This window comes from Lolium rigidum, unplaced genomic scaffold (genome assembly GCF_022539505.1).
Source record: "Lolium rigidum isolate FL_2022 unplaced genomic scaffold, APGP_CSIRO_Lrig_0.1 contig_4553_1, whole genome shotgun sequence".
Classification (NCBI taxonomy): Eukaryota; Viridiplantae; Streptophyta; class Magnoliopsida; order Poales; family Poaceae; genus Lolium; species Lolium rigidum.
This window is the reverse complement of record NW_025900621.1, coordinates 168,498-176,063: the sequence shown is the minus strand read 5'-3', so window position 1 is coordinate 176,063 and position 7,566 is coordinate 168,498. Positions and strand designations below refer to the sequence as shown.

Sequence of the window (7,566 nt, the reverse complement as noted above, 5' to 3'; positions counted from 1 at the left end):
TCGCCTTCAAGGCGGTTCAGCTCTTCTGCGGCGGCTTCTGCCGCGCGCATGTTCTTGTCGGGGGTGTTGTAGACGGGCAGCTCTGCGGACGGAGCCGGTGAAGGAGCGCCGTCGCGGGCGATCTCGGCGCCAAGGTCGCGGCCCCTGCGGCGGACGTGACCGGCTCGGCTTGGCTCGTCGCCGCCTGGAGTGAGGCCGTGGGCGCGGTTGTACTCGCGGCTGGGTGATCTCCATCTGGCGCTTAGCAGCAGCCAGTTCTTCGGTTTGCTTGAGGAGGAGCTGGCGGTGCGCCTCCAAATCCGCCTCGATGGCGGTGGGGTCTCCGCCAGGCGTGAGCGGCGTGCTCAGTTTCGCCCGGACTTCGTCCAGCCGGGACGGTGGCGGTGGCGGCCTGGCGCCTGAGCCGGAGGCGTTGGGGTCGATGTTGCGCTCCAGGCCGGGGCCACGGGTGCGCGGGTTCTTGACGGGGGCTCCTCGCCAGCCATCATGACTTGCACGACGGCGGGGCTGGCGGGAGCGCTGCTGCCGGCTCGCGGAGGAGGGCTAGCGCAGCGCAGCACCTGCCGCGGGTAGCGCGGCGGTGCGACGGTGGCGACGTAGACGTCGTGGCCGCCGAAGGAGATGACGCCGCCGCCGGCTGGGAAGGGCCGGTCGGTGAAGCAGCCAGCGTTGTCGGCCGACGCGGTCGAGGGAGCCGAATCTCCGGATCAAGCCCGAAGCGACTCGCTCGCCGGTGGTGATGGTGAGGCCCGTCCGGATGAAGACACCGGCCGAGGATGCTGAAGGCCCCACGGTGGGCGCCAAATGTCGTGGTATCGTCACGGCATATGCCATAGGGTGGCTAATCGAAGTGGTTCCCGAGGGATCTCACGGCGGTATCCGGATGCGGGTATGGGCACGAGCGACACGGCGACGTACCCAGGTTCGAGGCCCTCCGATGGAGGTAAAACCTCTACTCCTGCTATGAGTGTATATGATGATCACACAATACAGTGGTGCTCCTAGAGCTGTGTCCGGCTGCTCCTGGGAGGCTAAGGGAGACGATGGTCTCCCTCGCAGGGCCGCTCTCCGGGTGGAATGAAGTAAGAATGATCGATCCCCCGCACGAGAGGGGGTAGTGCGGCTTATATAGGCGTCGGCACTTTACATATAAGACCCTATAGTTTATCGGCCGGCTTGGCCGGCTCCGGCTTCCGCTCCTTCCCGAGGCGGTGACGTCGGGAGCCGTTGAGGCATCGTGGCTCTGTCCCATCCGGCTGCCACGGTCAGCGGTATGGAGAGGGGGTGTCCCTGTCGCCGTCAGCCACTGTAGCCAGTACGGATCGTCGTAAGCCCTGACGGCCTGTCCGGCGCGTGGCACTATTGCTCCACAGTGCCTCGCGCTTTACGGAAGATGGGGTCAGCGTGGACTTTAGGAACCCGGATCACCAACCCGGTTCCTTCCAGTGCAAGACTCGTCAGCCTCGAGTCGGTCTGAGGTACAAACCCCAGTCGGATATGGCTTGTAGAAGCCGGCCCAGCTACAGCATTGGTGGCCGTAGCCAAGCCGACTAGGACCTAGAGCCAGCCGGCTTCCGGACCAGCCGGCCACGGCGCCAGCCGGCTGCTCCTCAGCCGGCCTTTGCCGCGAGCCGGCCAGTGGCCAGCCGGCTGCTCCGCGTCCATTGCCCTATCCGGGGTCTTCCCCCCGACACCCTGAGCAGGTGACTCGACTTCGTTTTTCCGTCCTTAGAGTCGACATACGAGTGCAGGTAACAGGGGCGTTGATCTGCTCAGCGTAAGGCGGTTCGGGAGCCCTCTGCTGTCACGGTTTATAATTGCCACGGTTCCCGGAGTTGTTCCGATTAGCGTCATGCCGATCGTCTCTTCTGTCGTCATATCGATCATCCTGCCGATCAGAGTATCCTGCGGCTACCATGTTGTTGTCGTCATAGTTGCGGTTCTTCCTTCTCTTGTGACGATCCATTCGGCCACCCGAGTTGTGCTTCGGCTGGTCATCGTCTTCATCGTCGCTGCGCTGTCGTGGCCTTCGCATGTTGTCTTCGCCGTCAGCCCAACTATTGGCGATTTCCATTAACTTGGTTATGGTTTTAGGCTTTTGCGTCCGAGTTCTTCTATGTAGCTCTCACGCCGGACGCCATCGCTGAAAGCGTCGATTGCTCTGTCGACAGATACATCTTCGGCAGCATTTAGGAGTTTGGTGAATCTCCCGATGTATGAGCGCATCGACTCCTTCTGCTTCTGTTGGCAGTTCCGTAACTCTTCAATCCCGACGGGTCTCTTGTACGTTGCTTGGAAATTAGCAACGAAGGCACCTACTAGGTCGTCCCATGATTTGATGGAACCCTTCGGCAGCCCCCTTAGCCAGGCTCGCGCTGAATCTTTGAGATAGAGCTGCAAGCACTGCATTGCTGCTATTTGGTTCCCCTTATGCAGAATCACAGTCTACATGTAGTCGTCTATCCAAGATCTTGGCTCCTGCTGCCCATCGTATTTGGCAGCATCGGTAGGCGTATGCTTGAACTTCCTGGGCGGCATTGCCTCGCGGATTTTGTGACTTAGACAGTCGGCTCCCCTGAGCTCGCCGTTGTACTCGTGGTCCTCGTCCGAAGAATCACTGTCATTCTCGTTCCTAGCGGCGCATCGTCGCCTTGCTTTGTCGATCCTGCTCTGGGTGATTTCATCCCGAGCGTCTCTCGCATGATGCTTTGAGCCACTACCCTGCAGCGTGGTCTTTTCCTTTTGTGGAACTAGATTGTTTCCCAGTATCGCGAGACTTTCCAGGGCGCCTCGATGAGCTTGAGCCATGGATCCTTCAGGGCGCTGGTTGATGAGGTATGCAGCAAGGTTGGCAGTTGCTCCTGCAACGGTTTTCGGCCGTGGCATGCCTGCGGTGTTCGTAGTCATAAAGGACTTGGTGAGGTTCGACGTGATTTCTCTGGTGTCATCTTCCAAGAGCCTGGATAGCCTCGATCGGTGCTTGCCCGCCCCTTGAGTATTTCGAGAGGCGCTCGCCTGCGAGCCTCTTCGCCGTTCACTGGATCGATCTGCCGCAGATAGGCGTCTCTCGAGGGTGGCTTGTTCCTTCGACAGGTGCTCCCGGTTTTTCTCTAGTATAGAGCGATAAGCATTGAGGGTTCCGACTGAGGTTCCTGCGGGGAGCACTGTGTTGTTGAGTACTGCTGCTCTGGCGGCTGCCCACTCTTCGTCCGCGATGGTGTAGTCGCTGTCGTGGTTGCTGGCGCTGTTTTCAAAACTTGCCCGTCTACTGGAACGAGGAGTATGGTCTCCGTTTCCTCTGTGCCTTGTGTTTCCTGTGTTATTGGCGGCATAAACCTGATGGTGTGCTGCTCTTCGGGTGGTTCCTTGGACGATGTTGTCGATACTGTCCTCTCCCGATGAATACTGGGCATTGCAGATGAACGACGTGTCGCTCGATCCCAGCCCGTGCCTGGTGTCGCAGTTTGTGACGCCCCAAAACCGGTACCATGAGGATCCCAGCGAACCCGCCGAAATCCGCACGATATCGATTTTCGGAGACGCACCACCAAGCGCCTCGTACACGCCGAAGCATGCACGCGATGCGGGTGGAATCAATCACGAGCGGTAACATTACAACATGATTACAATAGAGCCCACAAGAAACAGATATATTATAACAACAACTCCAACGAGTCAAGATACAAATAGATACATACAAAGATCCAAATCATACAGAAGATCAAATACGTCCGGGTATGGACAAGATACAAATTTGGACTAAGAGTCCTGAAGATAACCAGTGGCGTCCATAACCCTGCCCAGACCAAGCCGGAAGGGTAACCTTGCTAGCGTCGTTCTTCATCGTACCGATCTTCAGACCTGCCCGGTTATATCCCGTAGAAGCAGCAATAAGTACGGGTTCGTACTTAACAAGACTTCAAGACGTATAAGCATTCGTCAACCAGTCGTCCTTTGTACTTGAGGCACGCAGGGGACTTAGAGGACGCAAGAGGAACGTCATAGGCAATATGGTGGGGATAAGCGGCAGCGCGCAAGCACTAAAAACCTATAGAGACACTCTACAACAGTCGTCTAATCAGAGAAGATGAGAGAGCGCGTAACTAACAGTTCTATACTCTGCAAACATAACACAGCCGATGTGTTCCCCCCTCGCAAGGAGGTACTTACAAGGGCACTCACACGGTTGACAAGTTTTACCCAGGTTTTATTGAAGTTGTGCTAACTTACTACGCAAGTTATTAGTATTGAAACAACGGGTGTAAGTTGTCTATGATCGAGTCATACAGCTCCAAGTCGTCCATAACCGCGGACGCGGCTTATCGATAAGATGTACACCCTGCAGGGGTTGCCCAAATATACCCACACGCACCGCTCGACCCACTTACGACAGGTGGATATCACGGCTCGCACTCTCCTTCACGACAACAATGTCCAGGAAGCCACCTAACCAAGTTGAACCCGTATCGAAGTCCGGCCGTATCTCCGAAGCGGACTTAGCTATGTGCGCCAGCGTGCTAGGTGGTTTAAACACACACTGGGGCGATAAACCACTTCACAGAGGCTCCGCGACCTATATGTGCATACCAGAAACAAGGGATACAAGGCACCCAGGGGCTTCCCAAAATAAAGAAGTAACAGGCTGGCATGCACGCAAACAACAAATGGTAAAACATTACAAACTAGTTGTGGCCACTGGACAAAGCTGTATATTCCGGCAGTGGTCAGGGGAGACCCATAAGCATACCCACGTGTGGTTAGAGCGCTCAGTCTCGGAACAGATAACAAGAACTCGGAGTCCTAAGATATTAAGGAAACACAAGTGAGCCGTCATAAAACGAGCAACTGACCCACCGATGTCTCCGCTAACAACTATTAACAAGTAACCATGATACTCTCAACAGATAATAGCATGTAGCATGTGTCATGATTCCCAACTGATAATCCGATAAGATAGCATTAACGGTAACAAGATATAAAAGCACTAGTATGCACTACGACTCGCAAGGCAGACCCGATAACCAAACAACAGCTGTAGGAGGTTGGTGGTGGCAATATGGGTTGCTTGAGGTAACAGGTGGATATGACACGTGAGAAGAACGCAACTTAAGGCTAGCATGAGGGAGAAGGCAAAATAAAATAGGTGAGCGACTTCTGCAGAGGCAGAAGTATAGGGGAAATGCTTGCCTGTTGAAGCTTGCCGAGGAACATCCGGAGAACTTGTCCGCATCAACTCAACGCCCTATCCATGAAGAAGCGAGGCACTAGAACAAACAACGGATGCACAATTTACAACTACGGCAAAAGAATCGGCATGATCATGATATGATATGCATGACATGGCAGATATGGTGCGATGCACTTATCCAAGTTAAGCGGGATCGGAACCCCGAACAAACAATTAGGGTTGAAGTTGTATTATCTAACGACAAACTTAAGGGTTGGATAGCATGGCATATCATGGCATAGGTGCGCTACTCAAAATTAAGCGGAGCGGGGAACCGTAACCGGTAATTCCCAAATACTCCGCGTTTAATTGTTAGGTGCGATGCAAACTACAATAGCATGACATGATGCATAATGCAAACAAGCATATAGATGGCATATTTAGATTCCTCATATTTTTCTGCTTGAAAAACATATAAAATACTTCTTATTCCCCAAGTTACAGATTAGAAGATATGATTTTCAAAAGATATACACATTAACAAAGAGAATTTTTCTCACCGAATGAAGAAACTGTGTAAAAAGGATTGGCTTTTAAATAGCCTGATCTGGGAACTGAACCATCAAATGCCGGGACAATACCAAGAAGCAAACCAACTGGGCTGCTGTGACGTTGTTGATTAGAAGCAGACTCAGGACTATTTCTTCAAGTAACTCCAAGCGCTGGATCTGAACAAGGAAAAGCAGAGGATGATTGCTTGGTTAAAAAGAGGAGATAAACTCGTGCCTGTTGGGAAGAGTCCATAGAAATAACCACATTGTTGCAGTTCAGGTGTGGATGTGGTACAAACGTACACCATCTGAGCTAAGTTGAGCAGGATCTGGAGGTGTTTTGAAAACTGAAACAGAGATAGAGCAAAAGAACTGGTGTGTGTCTTTCCTGGGATATGATCTTGGGCTGCTGGAATTGGATCAAGACAACAACCAGCTGGGCTATGATCGGTTGTGGAAAAGCTTCAGGAAACACGAAGCTTGAAGGAACAAGTCTACAGTTAACTGAAGGAGAGTGTGAAACTTTAACTGAAATTTTCGACAGTGAGAACTGACCAAAAACTGGCGCTTTAGGGGCTGCCGCACGTGGGACGTTCTGGCCTGCTGTGTGATCATGTTGATGCGATGCTGCTCCTAGATGGGCTGGAACGAAAAGAACAAGGAATAATAGCAGTGAAGGACGGACTGCTCACCGCGCTTGTAAACGGGTCGAAGAAGATCGAGGCGACGGAGACGAGGACGTAGAGGAAGAAAACGCGTTGCAGTCTCGGGAGGAGGACGAGGTCGGCCTTGTCCTTCCAAGCTTCTCCGGCTCCAGGAAAACGTCGAGGAGGAAGAGGTGATCACGGATGAACCATCCCCACGCGCGGCGCGGCGGACGACGACTTCTGGCGACGGCGAGCTCGAGGTTCTTCCGGCGATTTTCTCTCAGACAGAAACATCGACAGTTTCGTCAGATTTTGGCGAAGCCGAACAGCGAGCAAACAGAACAGAAAAGAGAGGGAAAAGGGGCGCCATCTCACCAGGAAGTCGATGAACACTTCGGCTGGGTTGGAAGAGGTCGGAGGCGGCCGGAAAGAACGATTTCCTCGCCGGAGTCGGGGAAGAGGACGGGGTCGTTGGCGTCGATTGCGTGCTCGATTCGAGAGTTCTTGGGTCGAGGATGAACAGCGTGACGAGGGGAAGCTCTTGGGGGCCTTGGTTCGGCGAAAGGTGGTCGGAGACGACGGGGCGACGGCGATGCTGCGGCGGATGTGTGCGGTGTTTTTGTCTGAAACTTTTGTCCCTTTCTTCTGCGTGGTCAAGGGAAAAGATGGGGCGGCGGCACAAGGATGAAGAGGGAGCAGGCTAGGGTTTGCTGCGGTTTAGGAGGGGACGCGGTGGTTGGCTTTGTCCAGCTAGGGAAGGATCAGGTGAGCACTCGGCTCACCTTTTCTGCCTGGAAGAAGAAGGCTCACGTTTTGTGCCCGGAAGAAGTCAAACATTGGAGCTGGCTCCAGGAAAGGAACGAGTCTGAAGATGTGCTCGGCCTCTTGCAATTTTCTACGAGAGTTGCAAATTAATTTGCAGAAAGGCAAGAGAGAAACTTCTGAAATTTAGAGAGTCTAAGATGAGGAAAAGAGAACAAGAAGATAGGATGCAAAACACACTTTGAAAAGATTTATTAATGACCAACACAATTGCAAGAATTTAATATTTGGTTTTGGGGTTTTGTTAAATGAAAAGGAAAAAGAAGATGGTTTATTATAAAAACCATATGAGAGGGGAAAAGAAAATAATTAGAGATTATAAAATAATTTATTTTAGTAAAAACATGGGTGATATGGTGCCTATGCCATGATGATGCAC

The 7,566-nt window shown here is 53.0% G+C and overlaps 1 long non-coding RNA gene across 1 annotated transcript; it reads right to left on the bottom strand.

Annotated features, from left to right (window-relative positions):
* Positions 1-5,186: 5,186 nt before the first annotated feature.
* Positions 5,187-7,158, bottom strand: LOC124681511. The gene is made up of 3 exons (XR_006995892.1): positions 6,411-7,158; positions 5,728-5,895; positions 5,187-5,264 (listed from the first exon to the last, which is right to left on the bottom strand). It is a non-coding gene; the product is annotated as an uncharacterized LOC124681511 (long non-coding RNA).
* Positions 7,159-7,566: the final 408 nt, after the last annotated feature.